This window comes from Rhinatrema bivittatum, chromosome 5 (genome assembly GCF_901001135.1).
Source record: "Rhinatrema bivittatum chromosome 5, aRhiBiv1.1, whole genome shotgun sequence".
Lineage (NCBI taxonomy): Eukaryota > Metazoa > Chordata > Amphibia > Gymnophiona > Rhinatrematidae > Rhinatrema > Rhinatrema bivittatum.
The window spans coordinates 14,196,364-14,220,261 of NC_042619.1; the positions used below are offsets into that span (position 1 = coordinate 14,196,364).

Here is a 23,898-nt window from a genome sequence, read left to right on the forward strand (position 1 = left end):
ATAAAAGACATTTTCTCCATAACGTGAGGTTTCGCTTGTGCCAGAAAATTATTAGGTCTTTCCCTGATGGTGCTCTAACTCTCTAACAAGCTTATCATGAGTTCCTGTATTTCTGGAGCTCCTTCCTCTGCAAGACGTTAAAGGAAAGTCAAGTGTATGTGATCCGCAAGAAATCATGTTGCAAATTCAAGTTTTTGGCCAGGGTTTAAATCCCACTGCTGCCTCTTGTGACCTTGAGCAAGTCACTTCACCCTCCATTGCCTCAGTTACAAACTTAGGGGTGAATTTTCAAAACTTTACGCACAAAACATTTGTACATATACTCATAAGTAACCTCTATTCACTTATTCCGTATTTGGAGGCACTCCATAAAGTCATTAAATAGCACATTCAAAACAAATCAAAGAAAATTATTTTTCACTCAATACACAATTATGCTCTGGAATTCATTATCAGAGGATATGGTTAAGGCACTTAGCATAGCTGGGTGTAAAAAAGGTTTGTACAAATTCCTGGAGAAGAAGTTAACTATTAACCAAGTAGATTTAGGGGCAGATTTTAAAAGAAGCATGCACGGCCAACATGTGCGCATGCTACCCAGCAAGCGCACACGTACACCCGATTTTATAACTTGCGTGCACAAGTTATAAAACCCAGGGTCAGCGCATGCAATGGGGTGCACAATTGTGCATCTTGCGAGCACCAAGCCGCGCAGCCTTCCCCTGTTCCCTCCCCCCTAACCTGACCTTCCCATCCCTTCCGCTAACCTTTCCCCCCCAGCCCTACTTTAATTCCCCACCTCCCCAAAATGTTTGTTTTACCTTTTGCGCCTGCCTCTGGGCAGGCGCAAGTTGCGTGCGCCGGTCGATTGCCGGCGTGCGATCTCTGACACAGCAGCAAATGGCCACTGGGCCAGAAGCCACTGACCCCGCCCTTGCTCCGGAGACCCAGGTTCGGAGGAAAAACTTTTTGTCAATGTGCCAAGAAGCAAGATCCCTGGGACCCGCCATTAATATCAGATATCCGAGTAAATGTGTTTCGAAACTTAATAATGTGAGATATGGGGTTTTTTTAACCTGTTCAGTTACGGTCTTTCCTCAACTCGCATACCTCTTTGGGAAGTTTGAGCGTTATTTAAACTGCAATGGAATAATATATCTAATATAATGTTTGACCTCCTGAGTTATTTCTTATGATATTAATATTCCTTTTTTGAGCTCCAAATGAGTCTTGGATCTCTCTAAAATTCCTTTACTGGTCACCCTGTTACTTTTTAAGATGGAAAGTTAAAAAAAAAAAAAATGATAATAATGGAAAAGTTGATAAGTAATATTGCCTATTATGTTTAATTATTGTATATAACCTTGACCACTTAAAGACAATTGTGAATATTGTCTACAAAATAATAATCGATAAAAATAAAATTGAAAAAAAAAATGTGTGAGCTGATGAAGCTGATGCTAATAGGATTGATGTTATGGGAAGAACACGGGTGGTAATATTACGGATAATAATGTTATAACAGACCACAGTATGGTGGAATGAAGTGGTAGGGTTTTTGAATAGGTAAGCTAGGAGTTGTAGGATCGAGGGTACATGATAATGTTGCTGGTAACACTGTTAGTAGAGCTGGTATAGGTGGTGCTAGTACAGATGCTATGGGTAAAAGTAGTGTTGGTTACAGAGCAGGCAGTGATGGGAAACAGAAAAAGACACTGGCACCCACTATACACCACATTACCCTGACTCTGTGTTCCAGCCCTGCCCAGGGTGCAATGGTATTATAGTTTCTAAGCCAATTTAATCACAGACAATGAGAGTCAGAGTAGTTTTTAACACATGTTTAGCTTTCAAGACAAAAAAGTAAATGAAAATTTCTGATGCAGTGTCTCAGCATCTATGTAAATAAAATATATATATTAGTATTCTATACCATCTAATATTGTGGCCAATTCATTTTCAGGCTCCGATTAAAATGAGCGATAAATTCCCAGGGATGTGGGATCAACACTCAACAGCAACATATCCCCCCCAGCTGGCCATACATCAGGCACTAGTGTTATATTATAATAAATAACACATTCTCTCTCATCACAGTCTGCTCTGAAATACAACCCTACTCCCTTTTACACAAGGTTGCTGATCTGAAAATGAAATGTTTGTGAGTTAGCAGATGGGGTTTCACCATTAACTCTGGGTACACAGCCCTAATGATTTCAAATATTTTATACTACACTATTTTAAATGAAAACTTCTGCTTTCTTAATCTTTACTGGATTATCTCACAATTTACAGGGCTATAAGGGTAGCCCTGAAGTCTGGTGCAAACCTGATTTGGTAACATGCTGGAAAAGCAATCTACTCTTAGGGCTGTCAGCATTCACAGCCCTGCTGGGGGTGATTGACACTCACTGCGAATCTCCCACATTTCGCTGGGGTCTCCAGCAACTGAATGTCCCCTCTCTCCCTCCAGAAAACATCAATCCCCGCAAAATGAGATTGCTCCTGTCTTCACCCGAGAATCAGCTCAGACGGTCTTTACTGGGATGAAAATTTGACTTGCAGATGTAAAGAATTATTTTATTCAGGACCAATAAAAGGTTACAAAATTCAATATCTTGCGATAGAGAAGCACTAAGAACATCATGAGAAATCAATGGTTGATGCTAAGGTAAACCAGAATTTTAATTTTTTGCTTCTGCCATAAAAAGAGTGAATGTCTTATTTTTCATGTTACCTACCTCTGATGTTTTGTTTTTTTTGTTTTGTTTTTTATCTGCAAGGATGCTCCCCTCATTCCTTCCCTTCTGGTTCTCATCAAGCAGTCATTATATGCAATTCTTGGCCTTGTTTCCTCCCAGATGAACTCCAAAATACGGCATAAGATACAAACAGCCTCTTGTGGCTGAGTGCACGATGCTACTCTCCAAAGGGCTATTTCCTAGGCTATATTTTGAGAGAGTATTAAGGTCTCAATTCCGTAAAATTCCTGACTCACAAAATGAATATCTAAAGATATCTGGCCCTTGGTATTTTTTCCTTACACTGCAGGAAAAAAATTGAGAATGCTCAGATGACATTTACCTTTGCTCTATGTAGATTTACTCCTTGTCACTGGGGAAAGAGAGGAGATACGGCATCTAGGCAAGGGAATACCTTGAAGCCGGGTGGTCCAGAACTGCTGTCTTTTCCTGAAGCAGCTGCCATTTCCTGCAGGTTGAGCCCTTGGGTGCAGGTGGCTGCAAAGAACAAGGAAAGACCCAAAGACCAGGACTGGAACAGGAACAAGGACCAGCAATCAGGAAATGCAAGAACATGGCCAGGTAACAATATCTCACAGAGCAAACTCTGTGTGGATTGTTGGATCATCAAAAGTGTGTCAGGCTAGAGCTCCTTATATACAGCTCTCTATTTGGGACACACCTTATAGGGAGCCTCTGGAGATGAGTCTCCCCTACCTTTACTTCACTTTGTATTTTCTACAGAGTCTTACTGAGTCCGAATTCCCTGTGGCTTCACTGGAAGAACCCCTGGCCTTGCAGGTTTGATGCCTGCCGCCCCAGATAGAATACCTCCCATCAGCCCCTCCCCTAGGGCTCTCAATCTTGACTTCTCTGGATGGTCTTGGTAACATTTGGCCACTAGTTCTTTGGCATGGATATTTGGGGCCAGTTCCCAACTGCAGTCCTCAGGATTGTACCCTTTCCAGTCCACCAAATAATGAAAGCATCCTCTGAAAATCCTGGCATCGAGAATCTAGTAGACAATGAACCCTTAGTGTCATTTCACCATGACTGATACTGGAGGAGTGGGACCTTCCTTCTGGAAAGGAAGAGCCACATGCAACATCAGATGAATGCGCAAATTAGCTGGAAGCTGAAGTTTGAATGCCACTGGATTTATTTGTTCTTGAATAATAAATGGCCCATAAACATCTGCTCAAGTTTATTTCAGGATCCTTTGCTCCTGATGTGCCTTGTGGAGACTCAGACCTTGTCCCATTCTGTGAATTGGGGGGCTTCCTAGCATTGCCTGTCAACAAATCTTTTCTGCAACTCTTTAGCACATTGACCTTGTACATGTACCTCTGTTAAGGCATTCACCCATTGTGCTGTTGTGGGGACCCTGGACTGCTGAGCCTCCCTTGAATGGAAGTGAGGATGGCGGCCACAGCTTGCAAAGAATAGGGAGGCCTTAGTTGCTGAATGGTCAGAGTTATTATAGGCAAACTCCGCCACAGGGAGAAACTGTGCGCAATTCATTAGAGGCATCACAGAAACTGTTAAAGAATCTGATTTAGCCCCGTTGGATTGTGGGTGGTATGCTGAAGACAAATGGAGCTGAACATCCAAAAGTTTAGTGATCTCCTATCAGAAGAGTGCAACAAATTGAGAGCCCCATTCCAAGATATGATGAGATGGCAGGCCATGCAGATGCATCACTTCTCAGACTAGCAGGTCTGCAGTTTCACAGGAAGAAGGAAGACCGGTAGTGAATATTAAATGAGTCATCTTGGTAAATGAATCTATCACCATAAGAACATAAGAACATGCCATACTGGGTCAGACCAAGAGTCCATCAAGCCCAGCATCCTGTTTCCAACAGTGGCCAATCCAGGCCATAAGAACCTGGCAAGTACCCAAAAACTAAGTCTATTCCATGTTACTGTTGCTAGTAATAGCAGTGGTTATTATCTAAGTCAAGTTAATTAATAGCAGAATTGTGATATTTATTTCTGCTATTTATACTGATGCTGAAGCCTTAAGCATACATAATAGCTAAAATGACACCTAAATCAACAAACAAAATAAAAAACAGTGCCAGGTCTATAAATCGAAATACAAAAATCATAGGCTGCCATTATAAAATTTAAAAAACCTGCCTTTCCTTGTGAAGATGGTAAATCGGTAATGAAGTCCACTGATACCCATTCCCATAGTCTTGAGGGTGCTGGTAATGGCAATATTAATCCAAGAGAGCAGTGACCTGGTACCTTATTACCTGTACATACTCTGATACATCCTGGCTCCATCCTAGCCAGCAAAATTTGTAAGCAATTAGTTCCTTATTTTTGTGGCAACCAGGATGACCTGCTAATGGGGAATCATGGCAGCTTCGAAGGACCTCCAAATGTGAGGTACCTTTGGGCACAGATTCAATCCTTTCTATAAAGGAAGGTTTCTCATCAGCTCCATAGCATATCCTTTTCTCTCTTTTCCATTCCTGCAGGCAGCTCTGTGCAAACATATTACCTACATCAGATTAGGATTCCTGGTTCCAAAGGTGAAATTCTCCTGTGGGAAGATTGTGGTGGGAGCTTCCAGTTCTGCAGATTCTTCCCCGTCCCTCCAGGACAAAGCATCTGCCATGGAGCCTGGTCAGTATGTTAATATGAAATCAAAATGGGAAAAGAAAAGAACACCGAGCTTGTCTAGAATTCTTTTTGTTCATAGTCTTTAGGAATTCTAAATTTTTGTGATCCGTGAAAACTTGGACTTGGTGATGGGCCTCTTCCAGAAAGTGACATCATTCCTCAAAGGCAGTTTTTATGGCCAGGAGTGCTTGGTCATTGACATGATGGCAGCTGTAAGTTTATGTGAGTAGAAGGCACATGGATGGAGGAGGTCTTTAGGTCCATCCTTGAGATAGTATATAGCCCTGACAGTCATTCTAGCTGCATCAGCCTCTGCTAAAAATGGCTGCTATGGGTCTGGGTGTACCAAGATCAGGGCTGTCATAAAGGCTTTCTTCAGATGATCAAATGGCAGTTGTTGCTCATGGGTCCACTTCAAAGAAGTCCCCTTCTTAAGATTCTCTATTAATGGAGCTGTCAATTTGGAGAAGCCCGGGATAAAATGTTTGTGAACTCTAGGAAGCATAGGATTTCCTTATTTTTTGGGACAGGCTATTGGGCCACTATGCTGACCTTACTGGGATCCATCTGCAGTCCTTCAGGTGAAACTATGTGTCTCAGGAATTCCACCAAACAATTGTTGAATTCACACTTCTCAATCTTGGCATACAAGATGTGTTTCCAGAGACAGTCCAAGACCTGACAGAACACTAGTCATATTCTGCCAGATCTTCAGAAAATATCAGGACGACATCTAGATATATGACTACACTCAGATACAGCATATCACAAAATATTTTGTTCACTAAGTTTTAAAAAAACAGGAGAGTTTCTTAATCCAAACGGCATCACTAGGTATTCAGAGTGGCCATGGTATGTTCGAAATGCTATTTTCCCGTTTAATTTATTTAAAATGTTTAACTCACCTGTAAGGAAAAAAACAAAGAAATGGATGCCACAAGATAGTCCTTTTCAACGTTTAATCAAGGAGACGTAAAATTCTTATAAACATGCCCGACTCTGGCCGAGTTTCGCCACCAATGGTGGCTGCCTCAGGGGCTTGTTGGTCACAGAGCAGTATTCAGATGGTGGTCCAAATAAGATCAAATGTATATCTATGTCAATCACGCGTTTCTCGTAGCGATTCGTCTCCTCTCAATAACAGATAAGCTTATCTGTTATTGAGAGAATACTGCTCTGTGACCAACAAGCCCCTGAGGCAGCCACCATTGGTGGCGAAACTCGGCCAGAGTCGGGCATGTTTATAAGAATTTTACGTCTCCTTGATTAAACGTTGAAAAGGACTATCTTGTGGCATCCATTTCTTTGTTTTTTTCCTCACGGCTGTACTGGATCGCCTACCCTGCTGTTTTTTAACTCACCTGTAAAACATTACCCAAGCAGACGTAAAATAAAATACATACATAATCAATCTAAAACAAAATAAACTACCAAATCAAATTAAACATTGACAAAATAATCAAACCAAAGAAAACAAAATTCAAGCATACAACAAAATGCTACATCTTAAACAATATCTGAAATATTAAAGTAGTTGTCATTAAGAGTTGTCGCAAAAGATGTTTATTTAAGCTACCGAAGGACTGGGTGAAGAACATTTTAGATAATCTGTTTCAGCCCAAATATCCGGAGGAAGGAAACACTGTAGTGCAGGGGGCTGGTAACTAAAGGATGATTCTCTGGTGGCATCTAGGTGAACAATAAAGAGGAGGGAAGATTAAGATAACCTCTCTGTGAAGAACGGAAGGGTCGGACAAGGTGTAAGGAACCAGAGATTTAGAAAGATAAACTGACATACCAGAATGAAAAGTTCAAAATGCTAAACATAAAATCTTAACTGGTATCTGGTAATTAACAGGAAGCCAATGCAAATGCTGTAAAACAGGGTAAATATGGTCAAATTTTCTAAGCCTGTAAATAAAGCAGAGTTGCTTACCTGTAACAAGTGTTCTCCAAGGATAGCAGGATGTTAGTCCTCACAACTGGGTGACATCATCAGATGGAGTATGGCACGGAAAACTTGTGTCAAAATTTCTAGAAACTTTGACCGGCCTACTGAGCATGCCACTAACCACGCGTCCACACGGGATCCCTCTTAGCAAAAAAAGGAACAACCGGAAATCCCCTGAGAAAAAAATTCCAACTCTGCAGGTAGGCAGGTGGGTTCCGTGAGGACTAACATCCTGCTGTCCTTGGAGAGCACCAGTTACAGGTAAGCAACTCTGATTTCTCCAAGGACAAGCAGGATGGTAGTCCTCACAACTGGATGATTAAGTAGCTTCAGGCCTCTCTGACCATGAGCAGCAAAAACGGGTGTAGATATCCACAACTGCAGCTGTGGAGACTAGTGGAGCAGGCCTTCACCCAAGAGGGCGACTAAACAGGATTAGTAGCCAGATGTCCAAATGGATTTCTTTATTGGGTAGTAACACGAGTATATGAACAATGCCCAACTCTGGCCGAGTTTCGCCCTCTAGCATTGGGGCTACATCAGGGGCTACAACATACAATAAGACATACTTGTAAATAATAAAAATCATAAAAACATGACTAAAACGTACAAATAAAATGGTAACGTAAATATGTGGTGTAAGTATAAAGTATGACAAACCATTAAGGTGTACAATAAGGACCAAATCGTCAAATGTATTACCTTTACCTCAACTTTAGTCGTGTTATGGTCAAAATCCAAGTCTTAAAAAAGACTGTACAACAGAATGTCTGTAATTTAAAAATATTGATTCATTCATTGAAATCAAAAACTCTCAAATAAGTTACTTAAAAACTGGCATGTTAAAAAGTGATACAAATTGTGTCTAAATAAATTAGAGCACTGCTGAAAAAAAAGCACAAAACTGGCATCATAATAATGAAAAATATTAAAAATATTAAAACACCAAAGGCAATACACGAGGTAGCGCCGATGTCTCTGAAAATATTGTGAGTCAATGCAATAATTCTTAAAACTCGTTTCTGAATTAATACTGAGACACTTTCATTCCTTTTTTTCCCGAGCAATAGTTTTAATCACCTGGCTGTTTTACCCAAATATTTTTCGCAAAAGATTGACTATTCATTTTTTATATATTTTTTTCTATTCATATATGTGCTTCCATCTGTACCTGGTCTAGTTATACAAGGAGTCGGCTTAAAAGTGATGCACAATGGTGTTTTGAATCGGGCTTTATATTAATGTTATTAGCATGTTTTTAGTCTGAATGACATGTTTTTATTGTTAGTATTTCCAACTATTATAGAGATATTTTTTTCCTTCACAATATGTACATTAGTTGTATTTCATGTTCTGTCATTTTTTAGTCACATATGTGTTATAGAGGTAGTCTAAAATATATTTAGTCCTTTCTTTCTAAACAATGTTTATTTTTCTAAATAAGATACCGGCATATTTGCAACCCTTGTAGTGATTTTCAAATAAGAAACTGAAGTACCGCTGTCATTAAGAGTTTTACCAGCCTTTCCAATAGTGAGTATACACTCTAATATCAAAGGTTGATTTTAGTTACTTACAGTTTATATACTTTTATAATGTTCATTTATCCAATTTATTTACTTTTGGAGTATTTTATGTCCTTTAGATTATTTCATTTGGTGTTTCAATATTTTTAATATTTTTCATTATTATGATGCCAGTTTTGTGCTTTCTTTTCAGCAGTGCTCTAATTTATTTAGACACAATTTGTATCACTTTTTAACATGCCAGTTTTTAAGTAACTTATTTGAGAGTTTTTGATTTCAATGAATGAATCAATATTTTTAAATTACAGACATTCTGTTGTACAGTCTTTTTTAAGACTTGGATTTTGACCATAACACGACTAAAGTTGAGGTAAAGGTAATACATTTGACGATTTGGTCCTTATTGTACACCTTAATGGTTTGTCATACTTTATACTTACACCACATATTTACGTTACCATTTTATTTGTACGTTTTAGTCCTGTTTTTATGATTTTTATTATTTACAAGTATGTCTTATTGTATGTTGTAGCCCCTGATGTAGCCCCAATGCTAGAGGGCGAAACTCGGCCAGAGTTGGGCATTGTTCATATACTCGTGTTACTACCCAATAAAGAAATCCATTTGGACATCTGGCTGCTAATCCTGTTTAGTCGCCCTCACGGCTTTGTTAGACAGCCTTCCTTGCTGTTTCTTCAGTCCTTCACCCAAGAGGGGAATCACGGCGGGAGAGTTGGGTTCATGGCTGAAAGGGATTCTGCAGGACAGATTGTCCGAAACAGGAATCCTGTCACCTGTCCTTGTCTAGGCAGTAATGAGAGGCAAAAATATGGAGTGAACTCCAGGTTACCCCTCTACAGATCTCATGAATAGGAACCGCCCATAGGTGCACTACTGAAACCGACATGACCCGGATGGAGTGCGCTCGAACAGGGCCAGGAAACTGAAGCCCTGCCTGCATGTAACAGAAGGCGACGCAGTCAGTGGGACAGCGTCTGTTTAGAAACAGCGACACCAAACCTATTTCTGTCAAGTGAAATGAATAGTTGAGTGGAGGTGTGAAGGGGCACTGTCCGTTCCAGGTAGAAGGCAAGCACCCTCTTACAGTCCAAGATATGGAGGGCACGTTCACCTCAATGAGCGTGAGGCCTCTGGAAACAGGACGGTAATACAATAGACTCACGTGGAACTCGCATACCACTTTGGGTAGGAACTTAGCATCCTGTCGTGACAGAACTTTGTGTATGGCACGTACGACACCAGCATCTACAGCCCATTCACCCTGCAAGCCGATGTGACCGCAACTAGGAAAAGCACTTTCCAGGAATTGTATTTTAGGTCACAAGAGTGTAACAACTCAAACGAAGGTTTCATGAGCTGTGAGAGAACAAAGTTCAGATCCCAGGAAACCACCGGGGGGGGGGGGGGGGGGGGGGTGAGTAGGGGGTTTGAGCTGAAGGATACCCTTCATGAAATGTCCCACCACAGGATGGCCAGAGATAGCAGAACCATCCACATCCTGATGGTATGCTGCTATGGCACTTAGGTGCAGCCTTACCCAGGTGGTCTTGTAGGCTAGACTCTGAGAGGAACAGCAAGTAGTTCAGAAAAGCTGAGGGGGAGCAGGTGAAAGGGTCTAAGCCACGACCTTCACACTAGGAGGAGAACTGTTTCCACTTCAGGTTGTAGGACTTTCTGGTGGAAGGCTTCCTGGACTCCAGGAGAACACTGAATACCTCCGCCAGCAGGCTGAGGGCCTCAACCATCATTCAGTCAACATCCATGCTGTAAGGGCTAGGGACCTGAGGTTGGGATGGCGGTCCTGTGTGATGATGTCTGGAGCTGTCCCCAGTCGGATTGAGGGATGCACTGCGAGTTCCCGAAGGGTCATGTACCAGACCTGAAGGGGCCACGAGGGAGTGATTAGGATCATGGAGCCCTGATCTTGCTGCAACTTCTGAAGTATCTTGGAGAAGAGGGGAAGGTGCGGGTAAGCATACAACAAGCCTGTCCCCAACATTGCTCTCTGCTTCAACTGCAAGGGGAAATGTGGAAAAGAGGATTTGCATTCAGACAAAAACCAACAAGGACTGAACTACACAGTCTGGGTAAACAAATAAGCATGGGGGTAGCTTGCTTATTGCGGCGGTTACTACCCTAAACCAATTAAGCCTGATACTTCACTTTGAATGCATATACAGCGTTGCTCTCTGCTTCAACAGCAGGGAGAAATGTGGAAAAGAGGATTTACATTCAGACAACATCCAACAAGACATTGATCTGTACAGTCTGGGCAAACAAGGATCGGGGTAATTTGCTTGATGTGGCGGTTATTACCCTTAACCATTAAACCTTATGCTCACCTTTGATGCAACTCCAACATTACTTTCTGCATCAATGGCAGGGGGTGGCAGGAAATTTGAATCAAGCAGGTACCAACAAGGGCCCTGAACTTGGTGTTCGGTGAAAAAGCTAAGTATGGGAAAATAAGTGTGGGAGCTTGCTGGGCAGACTGGATGGGCCAATTGATCTTTTTCTGACGTCATTTCTATGTAACGTGTCAGCCAGCAATCCTTTGCCCCCCTGCCTAGTGAGCAAATGCGGCGTACTTTCCAGTTCTCCAGGGAGGGGGAACAGGTCCACGTCTGGGGTCCCCCAGCAGCTGAAAAGGCAACTCGCCGTCTCCTGCTTGAAGGACCAACTCCTGTGGTCTGAAAGTCCAACTCAGGGCATCTGCCAGGGTATTGTCCACCCCTGGGTAGCTACACCGCCTGGAGGGTTAAACCATTGGCGATGGTCCATGTCCAAACTAGGACTGCCTCCCGGCAGAGGGGGAACAACCCGGTTCTTCCCTGTTTGTTCAAGTACCACATGGCTACCTGAATGTCTGTGTGCGCCAAGATTACCTTGTTTGCTAGTAGTTCCTGGAACACCTGTAGGGCATACCACACCTCCCTCAGCTCCAGAAGGTTGATTTGGAGCCACCTTTCCTGAGGGGACCAGATCCCTTGTGTGCTATGCCCTAGGACGTGTGCTCCACACCCAGTTTGAGAACCCTTGTCTGTGTGCGCCAAGATTACCTTGTTCGCTAGTAGTTCCTGGAACACCTGTGGGGCATACCACACCACCCTCAGCTCCAGAAGGTTGATTTGGAGCTACCTTTCCTGAGGGGACCAGAACCCTTGTGTGCTATGCCCTAGGACGTGTGCTCCCCACCCAGTCTGAGAAGCATCAGTAGTGAGCGTGACCTGGGGGGGAGCCGCTTGAAACGGGAACCCCTGTAACAGGTTCTTGGGGACAATCCACCAGAGAAGAGAATGAAGCAGCTCGTTTGTGACCACAATGGGGGCATGTAGGTCCTGGGATGCCTGATAGCACTGGGAAAGCAGTGTCCACAGAGTTCCACGCATGTGCAGTCGAGCAAACTCTTGCCGCCATATGGCCAAGAAGCTGGAGCAAGTGGCGAGCAGAGACCTGGACAAGTCCAGAAATGAGACATGCAAGAGCCGCCAAGGTTTCTGCCTTGTCCTGGACAGTGTCCAGGTGTGCCCCATTGAAGTCCAGTTGTCTGGCTGGCTGAAGATGGGACTTGGACTTGGGGTAGTTGATCAAGAATACCAACGCTTCCAGCATGTCGATCGTGAGGTGCATGGCAGTCTGAGCCCCCTGAATCGAGCCGCTTTTGATAAGCCAGTTATCGAGGTAGGGAAATACGCTAACCCCCTGCCTGCAAAGATGGGCACCTAAAACTGCCAGACATTTGGTAAAAAAACCGAGGGAACAGAGGCCAGACCAAAGGGCAGGACACAGTAAGAACATGCCATACTGGGTCAGACCAAGGGTCCATCAAGCCCAGCATCCTGTTTCCAACAGTGGCCAATCCAGGCCATAAGAACCTGGCAAGTACCCAAAAACTAAGTCTATTCCATGTTACCGTTGCTAGTAATAGCAGTGGCTATTTTCTAAGTCAACTTAATTAATAGCAGGTAATAGACTTCTCCAAGAACTTATCCAATCCTTTTTTAAACACAGCTATACTAACTGCACTAACCACATCCTCTGGCAACAAATTCCAGAGTTTAATTGTGCGTTAAGTAAAAAAGAACTCTCTCCCATTAGTTTTAAATGTGCCACATGCTAACTTCATGGAGTGCCCCCTAGTCTTTCGCCCACACGGAAATGAAGGTACTAGCGATCCCCGTGGAAAATGGGGATATGGGTGTATGCATCTTGCAGATCGAGGTTGGAGGTTGACAGATTCCTCCATCGGGATCGGTGGAGGTCGCCCGGAGGCAGTGGATTTGGAGGCAATGATATCCTCCGCCTTCAATCGCTTTGTAGGAGGCACCAAGGTCAATGCCCTCTCTCGGTCCTTCATAGATATCCGCATTCCTTCCCTGAAGCCGAGGGGGACATCAAGGAACAGGAAGGGGAGTGGGAGGCAACAGACAGCAGGTGGTCTCCCGTTCCCACCTTGGGAGTAGGCCCGACAGGTGCAGGAGAACTTGGGCCATGGGTCTCTTTCCCAAGCAGCACTCATACCAGAGACTGTGCTGGACGTTTCGCCCCGAACAATTTCTCAGTTTTGTGGAGGTGAGCCCTATGACCCTTTGGGGTCATTTGGGCGCAAAACTCACAAACACGGACATCGTGAGAGGCCCTCAGGCAAAGGACACAGTCCTCATGGGGATCTGTGAGGGACATAGTCCGCAGGCACTGGGGGCAACGGCGGAAGCCGGACAATGCCATCAGAAAAAGCACGCGATGCACAGTCGATGGTCGGTGGGTATCCAAGAGGAGCACAGTCAGCGATTGACCACGAATACCAGAGGAAAACTTACCGATCCGAAGGGAGGGCGAGGGACCCTATGAGATGCGTGGAAGCAAGGAAAAAAACAAACTTTTTGAAAAATAAATACAAGCTCCTGAACCATGTGGCGATAGCTTCGCGGAAAAGAAGAGACTGAAGAGGATCCAGCATGGACATGTGGTTAGTGGCATGCTGAGTAGGCCTGTCAAAGTTTCTAGAAACTTTCTGTGTTGGGCTCCATCCGATGATGTCACCCAGTTGTGAGGACTACCATCCTGCTTGTCCTTGGAGAATCCTTGATTTAGTGTTTAGTAGAAGCTGTAAACGTTTGATTTAATAGTTTGTAATACCTAAGAGAAAGAAGTTGCAGTAATCTAACTTGGTCGTGACAAGTGCATGGGCTAATAGTTTTAAATTGGAAGAATCCAGCAATGAACGAAGAAGACGAATATACCTAAGATGAAAAAAGCCTTCGGAACTATAGCAGAAATGTATGCAGACATTAATCTAGTTGAACTCTTAAGAGTGGTAACCACATCCTTGAGGGGGGCTGATCTACCATTCATAGTCGAGCAACTGATAAGAGTACTAGATTACCGTTAAACAAAGTGCTTCTGATTTAGAGGAATTAACCTGTAGTTTATGTTCAAAGAGTCAAGTGACAACCTGATCCAGACAGCAATTACATGCAGACAAATCAAGAGAACACCGGGTATCCATGAAAGCAGTACTTTGTATGTTTTGTCAGCATAGAAAGATGAAAAAAAAACTAAAAACTTGGCTATTTAAAAGGGCAGATACAGAATAACACACCCTCCACCCTCTCCCTAAAAAGCATCCTCCCCTCTCCCCCCCCCCCAAAGAAACCTCAGACTCTAATCTACTTAACATTTAGTTAATTTCTTGAATTGTAGTTTCAATACAGAATCTTGTAAATAGTTATTTTATTTTTAATCTAACAGCCCTTTTCAAGTCCTCTGGACCCTTTATACTTCCTCTACGTTCCCATCTTGTTCCTTCACCACCCTGTTACATGTAACTATTTTTCACTTTTCTAAATTGTTTTTTTTTATTAATCCCGTTATATGTAAACCGATGTGATATGCAAATGAATGTCGGTATATAAAAGTTTTAAATAAATAAATAATCTTGTATCAATGCCACTAACAGAGAGAGAAAGATTAAATAAAAGAGGGGGAAGATTAGATTCCTTGGGAACACCAGAGGGCAAGACAACTTGTTCTGAGACCTGCTGTTTCCAATCAACCTGGAACGAATGCCCAGATAAGTAAGAGGTGAACCAGGCCAAAACATCACAGCCAAACAAATTTCCTTGACTCTTGAGATCAAGAGCTCATGATTAACAATGTTGAAAGCTGCGCAAGTATCCAAGAATACCATAAGTGCATCCCTACCTGTATCAGAATGGAGTTTAATGTTATTAAGGTGGGTAAAGCTGATTTTACACTATGGGCTTTTCACAACCCAAATTGAGAAGAATGTAGGTCAAAGACCACTTTCTCAATAATTTTTAGAGATTATAGCTAAATTAGAGACAGTCTGTAAGCTGCTAGAATAGTAGGATCTAGAAATTCTCTCTTGAGGAGGAGGTGGACCCTAGCAACCTTTAACTGTTCTGGAAAGGATCCAAATGATAATGCAGGAATTTAATTTAGTAGATTTGAAGCATAGGGTCCAAGTTAGATAGAAACATTGGCAGAAAAGGACCGAACTCTCAATCCAGTCTGCCCAGCAAGCCTACGGCAGTTTCCAACACACCATACAAGTCACCCCATACTTACCTCCTGCCATTGAAGCAGAGAGCAATGTTGGAGCCGCATCAATAGTTTGAGGCTTATTGGTTACGGATAGTAACAGCCACATCAGCAAGTTACCACCATGCTTGTTTTCCCAGACTGTACAATTCAACGTCCTTGTTGGTTGCTGTCTGAATCTAATTCCCTTTTCCTCTTTTCTCCCTGCTGTTGAAGCAGAGAGCAATGATGGAGTTATATCAATAGTATGAAGGCTTATTGTTTAAGGGTAGTAACCGGCATACCAGCAAGTTACCCTTGTGCACTTTTTTCTTCATTTCCATCCTCTAACCTTTAGGGATCCACAGTGTTTATCTCATGCCCCTTTGAATTCTTTCACTGTTTTTGTCTTCACCACCTCCACCGGAAGGGCATTCCAGGCATCCACCACCCGCTCCATGAAGAAATATTTCCTGACCTTGGTCCTGAGTCATCCTCCCTGGAGTTTCATTTCATGACCCCTAGTTGTAAACTGCAATGATTTAAGAAATAAACCTATACCAGCTGAAGATGTCATATTAAGGAATAAGAATTGAGCAGATGGGAGAAGAACATCAAACAGAGGACATACAACCTAAGGCAAACTAGAAGCAGAGAAGGAACTATGAATTAAGTTCACCTTATCAAAAACGAAAAATGCAAATTGGTTAACATAGAAAAAGGAGTGTTCAGCACATGATGAAGATGGCTGATTGGCTAGTCTAGCAACAATTTTAGTTGCTTTGGTCGAGACTCAGCAGATTTAATCTTTTTGGAAATAATCTTCTTTTCTTACAAATAGTAGCTCAGACTGATAGTGTTTGCTAGCTTTAGACAATTTCTCTTTATTTAAATTAGATCTGTCCACATGCCAGGCATGTTTGCAGTGACTGACCTGCCTGAGCTAAAAATTATACCAGGGATTGGGAGTATGCTGAGATGATGTATGTTGAGACATAGGAGCCACTTTATCGATTGCTGTGCTCAGGATACTATTCCAAATGTCAATTTGCTAGATAGATGATGTGGTCAAAGTCAGCTGAAAAAGTTTCCAAATGGGCAGCCAGTGCATCCATGTTCAAATTTTTGATATCTCTGAACTGAGTGTAATTAATGTTCTGAGCAGATCACCATAATAACTGGTTAAGATGGAAAAAAATTAAACAATGGTCAGACCAAGGGAAGGAGAAAGAAGAAAAAAAAATTAGGAATCAAAAAGTCAGTCTTAGCTGAAAAGACAAGGTCTAAAGAATGGCTTGCCTCATGAGTTGGAAATCAATCCATTGATACAAGTCCAATTCAGAAGATAGAGGAACAAAATTTCTGTCGGAGAAACAATCTGGGTGATTATAATCTATATTAAAATCCCCCCTAAAATAATCACATTCTGAAACTGAGTTGAAATTTCAGCCATGTCTTCCACAGTTTCAGCAAGTGGAACTAAAGAAGAATCAGGTGGATTATAAATCAAGAGGAATGCCAATTTAATACAAAGTGGAGATTGAAAAAGAGGTGCATCAATAGTATGGCAAGGTTTTAATGACATTCTCTCAGGTGTACCTAAATGTCAGCCCACTATGTGTCTCCTCCTATTTTTATAAAACTAGAAATAACCATGTGGGCATGCCTGGGTTAGACAAAAAGTATTACCCATCTTCAGTCAAATATCACTTAGGAACAGCAGGTGTAATTTACGTGATACTATCAAATCTCTTACATCATTGTACTTTATGCTGATCGACCTAACATTCAGAAGACCACAATAAATGGATAAAGGAGATTGAGAAGAAGCTAGATGGGAAGTAGGAAAAGGGGATAGACAAATATCTAAATATGTATACCCTAGAAGAAAAGTCAGATAAGGGAGATATGATAGAGACATTCAAATAGCTCAAAGGTTTCCATCCACAGGAGATGAGCCTTTTTCAATGGAAAGGAGGCTCTAGAACAAGGGGACATGAGATGAGGCTGAAACGGGGTAGACTCAGGAATTTTAGGAAATATTTCTTTACAGATAGGGTAATGGATGCATGGAACAGACTCTCAATGGAAGTGGTGGAGATAAAAACTATATGAATTGAAGAAAGCATGGGATAAATACAGGGGATTTCTAAGGAGTTGATGATAATTGTAATGCAAAGTTAATTGGATGCGTGGGCAGACTGGTCAGACCATATGGTCTTTTTCTGCCATCAAGTTTCTATGTTTCTAATAAGATTAGCATATGAAGTAACTTGGGATATAGGCCTTCTAAGTCATGGGAAAGGAGGCAATGTATTTTTGAGATTGCAAACTGGTTAGGAAACAGAGTAGGATTGAATTGCGTCATAGTGGACAATACATTGAAATAGTCAGTTCAGTGTGCTGTGGCAGTCAAAAAAGCAAACAATGTCAGGAATTATTAGAAAGGGAATGGTGAATAAAACAGAGAATGTCATAATGCCGATGTATCACTCCATGGTGAGATTGTACCTTGAATATCATGTTCAAATCTGATCACCGCAGCTCAAAAAATATATAGATGCACTGGAGAAGGTACAGAGAAGGGCAACCAAAATGAGAAAGGGCACTAAATGGCTCCCTTATGAGGAAAGGCTTAAGAGGTTAGGGATGTTCAGCTTGAGGGGCTGAGGGAGGATATGATGGAGGTCTACAAAAACAAGAGAGTACTTAAGGGTAAACATAACAGTTACGTGCTACTTGCTAACTTCACTCCATGAACTTCACTTCACTTCTTCCTGGAGAAGAAGTCCATAAACTGCTATTAATCATCAATAGGGAATAGCCACTGTTCGTTGCCGGCATTAGTAGCATGGGATCTATTTAATGTTTGGGTACTTGCGACTTGGATTGGTCACTGCTGGGAGACAGGATACTGGGCTTGATGGACGCTTGGTCTTACCCAGTATCGCATATCTTTTGTTCTGTCTCCCGGATAAGATTACTTCTTAAAATTAGGATGGCACGCTAACTAATTCAAATGGAACTGCAAAACCACCTAAGAAAGAAACTATGCAGAGAGACAGCCTCCTCTGAGAACATCAAGAAGGGTTCATTAAATGACAAGGCCTGTAAATCAAAAATCCATCTAGCTGAGCAGAGTGCTACCAAAAAATGTTTTAAGAATCGGATCCTTCACCAATGCCTTCTTGATTGGCTCAAAGAGAATACCCCCTAGGAATTTTAGAGCCATGGTTAGTATCTAATATTTTTACACATACATTCTGTGAAAACCTTGGAAATTTAATTATAAGAAATTATAGAGTCTGGAGGATAAAAGGAAAGAGCAGATATACAAAGAAATTCAACACCAACATTTGTGTCAAAACCATATTTAACTATTTTCCCCAAATTAATTACTAAGGAGGATCTAGGATTAGGATTCAAGGTATGAACGAAGTTGATCAGATTGATTAAACACGTACCTCATATTCTGATATAAAATTATACATTAATAAATTCATGAGGCGGGGACAATCGGCACAGACTCGCATTAAGTTTGAAAAGAAACAGCTACGAGTCTTAAAGATAAGTGCAATGTTCTTATTTTCCAAGATAGAGACTCTAAAAACTAGTCTCATCTAACTTGTGGATAAAAAACTTTTATTGATATGGGCTTCTAACCACCAAATCAATTCTGGAAGTTCTAGAACAGCATATAAGTTTGCGCATATAAGTTTGCAGTTAAAGAATTTTTGCCGCGGCAATGAACTACAAGCCGGTTAGCGGCTTTAACATATTTCCGTAGAAATTATAAATGTATCTCAATTAATTTTGAGCATTGCCATGCGGCACTATTCTTAATGGATCCTATGAAGAATGAAGATTCATAAAACACATTTTAATTCAAAAGAAAAAAACAGAGACATAACAGGGACCCGTGATTGAGTCTACTGGTTTTAAAAAAACTTGGTTAATTAACCTGTTTTACCAGTGCTGAGGTTCTTGTCTCTCGAAAATAAAAATTAGCAAAATAGTACAAATAATTTAGTGTTTCAAATAAAGTTTGTTATTAACAGTAATCTATAGAATTGATCTGTGGTGCATTCACAGCTAGCTAATTTTTTGGGGTATTTCAGCACATTTACCAGATAAATTTTAAATAGTTCCTTAGGTGATATTAAATGGGTCTTTGGAAAATTTAACACTCTAAGATTGGCTTTCCTAATTTGATTTTCCAATTGCTCTAATTTGTCTGATTGAATTTTTTCTGATTTAATTAAATTTACTTGGACTTTCTCAATCTCATCAGTTCTAACTGCCAAGGTATTAACTAAACCATCTATCTTTTCAACTTTTGTCTGTAATATCTTGTTATTATTCAAGGCATCTTGAACCATCTTAGCCATATCATTAATTGATTTCTGCATAGAAAATATCATACTTCCTATTTCTTCCAAAGTAAACTTAGTAGGAGTTATTACAGGTATGTCAATCATCGCTCCCCCCTGACTTCCTTCCATCCCCTTCTCCTTAGGAGCTGTTGCAGGTTGTAGTTGTTGAAAACTAGTTTTTCCCACTTGGTCTCCTGAAACTTGAATTCCAGGATTCAACAGAGGGAGATTGATACTTCCTACCCCCCCCCTCTGATCACAAGATGGTGAAAAAGCCAAGTTTAATTTGGGATCCTCAAAAATAATTTCTCCCCCTCTTTTTCCTGTTGGCAGCTCAGGTGTTATTGGGGCACCAGGGCTCAAAGATGTTTCATAAGTCAAGGGACTTTGACCCTGCTCCTGGCCAGAGTCTCCAGCGACTTCACTTTCTGGTGTCAACAATATAGTTCTCGCAAAAAGATCCTGAATACGTGGTTGATTATCACTCACTACTGGAGTAGAGGAAATCCCTCTTGTTTTTGCTTTCCTCTTGGTATGTGGCATTACCAAGAGGAATTTATAACCACGATGAATAAAGAAAAATGTACCTCAATAACTGGTCTGGTCCTCTTGATGACACAATCAATTCCAATTCCTCCAGGCTCTGTTGGCCGCTGATGTTCAACAAATTGTTATTCCCCCGGAAATCCCCGGCAATCCAGGCGAAGCCAGGCAAAGCCGCGCGCCCCTTAGGCGCGCGGCTTTGGCAACACGCCGATGGCGAATCACGCTGTACAAACGCCGATGATATGGGTGTCTGAAAAGGCTCCTCCCTCCGTCAGAGGCCAGCAGGTAAGCAGGAAACAAATCTTCAATGGAGCGGCGTCTGCCTGCTCCAGCAGGCAAAAGTCAGCGGCCAGAGCCAAGGTTAGATCCCCTCTCCTGGACAGCCGAATATGCTTGACATCCTTCAAGAAATGCAACACATGCAGGTGAGAAGCCACTGTTCTTCCTATTAGGCGACCCATATAACAGGCAATCACCATCATCTGCAATTTTAGGGAATTCAGTGCTAAGCCTTTCTCCAAACCCTACCGCAAGATGGCCAGAAAGAAACCACCAAAGCTTTTGCCACTATCAAACCATTAGCTGCACACCTTGTCTTGAAAACTCTCAGTACTTGCACATATGCCAGAGATGTGGCAGTTCTTCTGGACTGCACGAATGAAACTCCTCCCTCCGAGTATCTCCTCTTAGTCAAATGCGCCCTTTCAAGGGCCTTGAGAAAACAAAACAGACAATCCCTTTGTGCACTTCTGAACCCCAGATCAACAGACCCCTGGACTGAAGCAACAACAGGAGTACTCTGTCCAGTAAATCCTCGTCAAATCTGCACACCAGGGTCTTCTGTGCCAATCTGTGCCTAATCACAAGATTATGTGGACCAGCTATGCTCTGCTATGTCATGCCTATCAAGGGCCACAGAGGGAACACATTCAGAAGCCCTCAAACTGATCACTCCTGAATCATGACATCCTTTTCCTTTCTGCAGCTGAAAAATCTTTATTGCTTTGACTTTTCTGCAGGTGACCAATTCGTTTCCTGCTCTACCCATCTGTTCATGATCTAGGAGAGCACTGCCATTGATAGCTCACACTCTCCTAGGTCCATCAAGTTTTGGCTTAGGAAATCTGTCTGCTCATTCTCCACACCTATGTGAGCCTTGTGTGCCTCTCTGCCCAGTTTAGCACCAGATCTACCTCTTTTGCCACCTGATTCTTCCAAATTCCTCCCTGGTGACTCACATATGCCTGCCTGAGAGAATTCAAACTACGTAACCCTAAAATGCCTCTCTCATTGCTCCTGTTCACAATCAACTGATGGATCACTTGGATTCTGGCAGACTCCAAGTCCCCTGAGCCATCTGGTCTTGACAGTCTGCTCCACAACAAGAAAGACTGGCACTGGTTGTCACCATTACCCAAGCAGGGGATTCCAGCTCTACATGAGACTGAGGAGATCACCTTGACAAAAGAGCTCTCTGAAAGACTCCCATGTGTGCTTTTGCCCATGGCACCAAGTCCAAGGCTGTGACATGAAACTTAACACCTAAAGGTAATCCCACACTTTAAGGCTTCAGATTGCCAGCAAGGCATGCACTTGACCCTGAAGTTTGAGGATCCCTTCCTTCGTCATGTGCACATGTCCCCTTGTGCGTAGCAGCTCTGGGGAAATGGTAGAGGGTGACATTGAGAACACACTGGCTGCCTCCATCAGATATACCCTAGAGGGCCCCAAGCCTGAAGAAATCTATTCAAGCTTCCAGTAGTAACATGGGAGGCTTCATTTTAGCCTCCCCTTAGAGACCATGTGGTCCTAAGATGGCCATCATTTCCACAGCAGCCCATAGCCTGCTGACAGAAACTTCTTTTAAGACAGATTCCACTGCGGAGAACTCCCTCGGAGCCATGGAGCCCTGTCCTACTCTTTCTCCCTCTTTCATGCACTGACAGCAGCTCCCAGTGCTAGTTCAGTGAAGTACGTATGCACTACAGGCACTGCTGCACTTGATGTGCTCAAATGCCCCCATCCTCTCCCCTCGAAGTACTACTTACTGTTTCATCTGCTCCTCCATAATGGACCACCACAGCACTGGAACTGGCCAGCACTGTCCTGCTGGATTCTCTCAGCCTCTTTTTTTTTTTTTTTATCTTTACCAGAGTTTGTACATGAGGAGGGTGGTGAACAACCAAAATAAGAACCAAGATAAGGTAAAAACTAGAATGGAGAAAGGGGGGAGATTTGGGGTGGTGGGGGTAGATAAGGGGGAGTGGGAGGGGAAGAAGATGTCAGGCTGTAGAAGTCCCACAACTAGCAAGCACCCTTCAGGCACATTAATATCCCACAAGGGAAGGCCCCCTGGAGAAAGATCTGCTCAACTGGGGTGGATCAGACCAGTAGACCTATTGCCCCAGAAGCAGCCTCTGCTATTCCATTTCTTTTTTTACTCTGCCTATGCTTGGCTTCAGCTCTCAGCATGGAATGCCTGCTTAGTATCCACTGGAGATAGAATACTCGCAGGCTGAGGTCAGCCCAGGACCCTATAAGGAGCGAGGTCAGCAAACTTGTTATTCTCTGTCTCCGTCTGCTGGTAGGGAGCATAAACCCTTGTGTCTGGATTGGTCTGGCTGGCTGAAGAAGAATGTAGTAGATAATGGCAGATAAAGACCAATCGGCTCATCCAATCTGCCCACTGTCTGGTTCTCTACTATGCCTAGATAAATATAGAAATTCCCTTACTTAAACCAACACCAGCTCTCAACCTCATGGGTTTGGTTTTTTTTTAAACCAACCTTTCAACCCTAGTCCTACCTCTGTCCTGCAGACTTGCTCCAAGCATGTTTAAATTACATTACAGTGCTGACCTCTACCACCTCTGCTAGTAAGCTATACACTGCCTTCTCAGCAAAGAACCATCCCTCGTGTTTCCTTGTAGTCTGACAAATAGTACTGACTATTCAATATATACATTTGTTAAACAAAATAAACAAATAGAAAATTAATGTCAAGGTAGATAAGGACCAATTGGCTCAGTCAGTCTGCCTGGTCATTTCTGTGTCAGATGACAGGCTCTGTATCCCTGTCCTCATCCTCTGAGCCCACCATTCCGTAAAGCCCTAGAGGTCACAGATTCTGTATCCTGGCCCTCATCCCGAGCCCTCCCGAGCATCCCTGCAAGTGAGAATATGGGGGAGGATAACATGACAGCAGCCTTCTAATACAAAAAGAGAAAGATAAGGGGTTACAGTGAGGATGGTTGTTCATGTCCACTGTGGAAATGACAGGAAGTAACAGGCTTAAATTACAATAGGGGAGATTTAAGTTAGAGATGAGCAAGAACTTGCTTACTGCAAGAGAAGTCTGGTATAGGAGGTTTTAAAAGCAGGTCAGACATCCATCCATCTGGGAAGGTTTAGGTATACACCAATGGTAATTCACTTTCAGTCCTCGGGGGTTGCATATAAGTCAGATTTTCAGGATATTGCTAATGAATATGCATGAGGGCGATCTGTTAGTGTGTATGCAATGCTATCATGCATATTCACTAGGGATATCCAGAATACCCGTCCC

The 23,898-nt window shown here is 42.4% G+C and overlaps 1 protein-coding gene across 1 annotated transcript in view; it reads right to left on the reverse strand.

Annotated features, from left to right (window-relative positions):
- Positions 1-23,898, reverse strand: part of CLPB (ClpB homolog, mitochondrial AAA ATPase chaperonin) — a 346,145-nt gene that overhangs the window by 145,700 nt on the left and 176,547 nt on the right.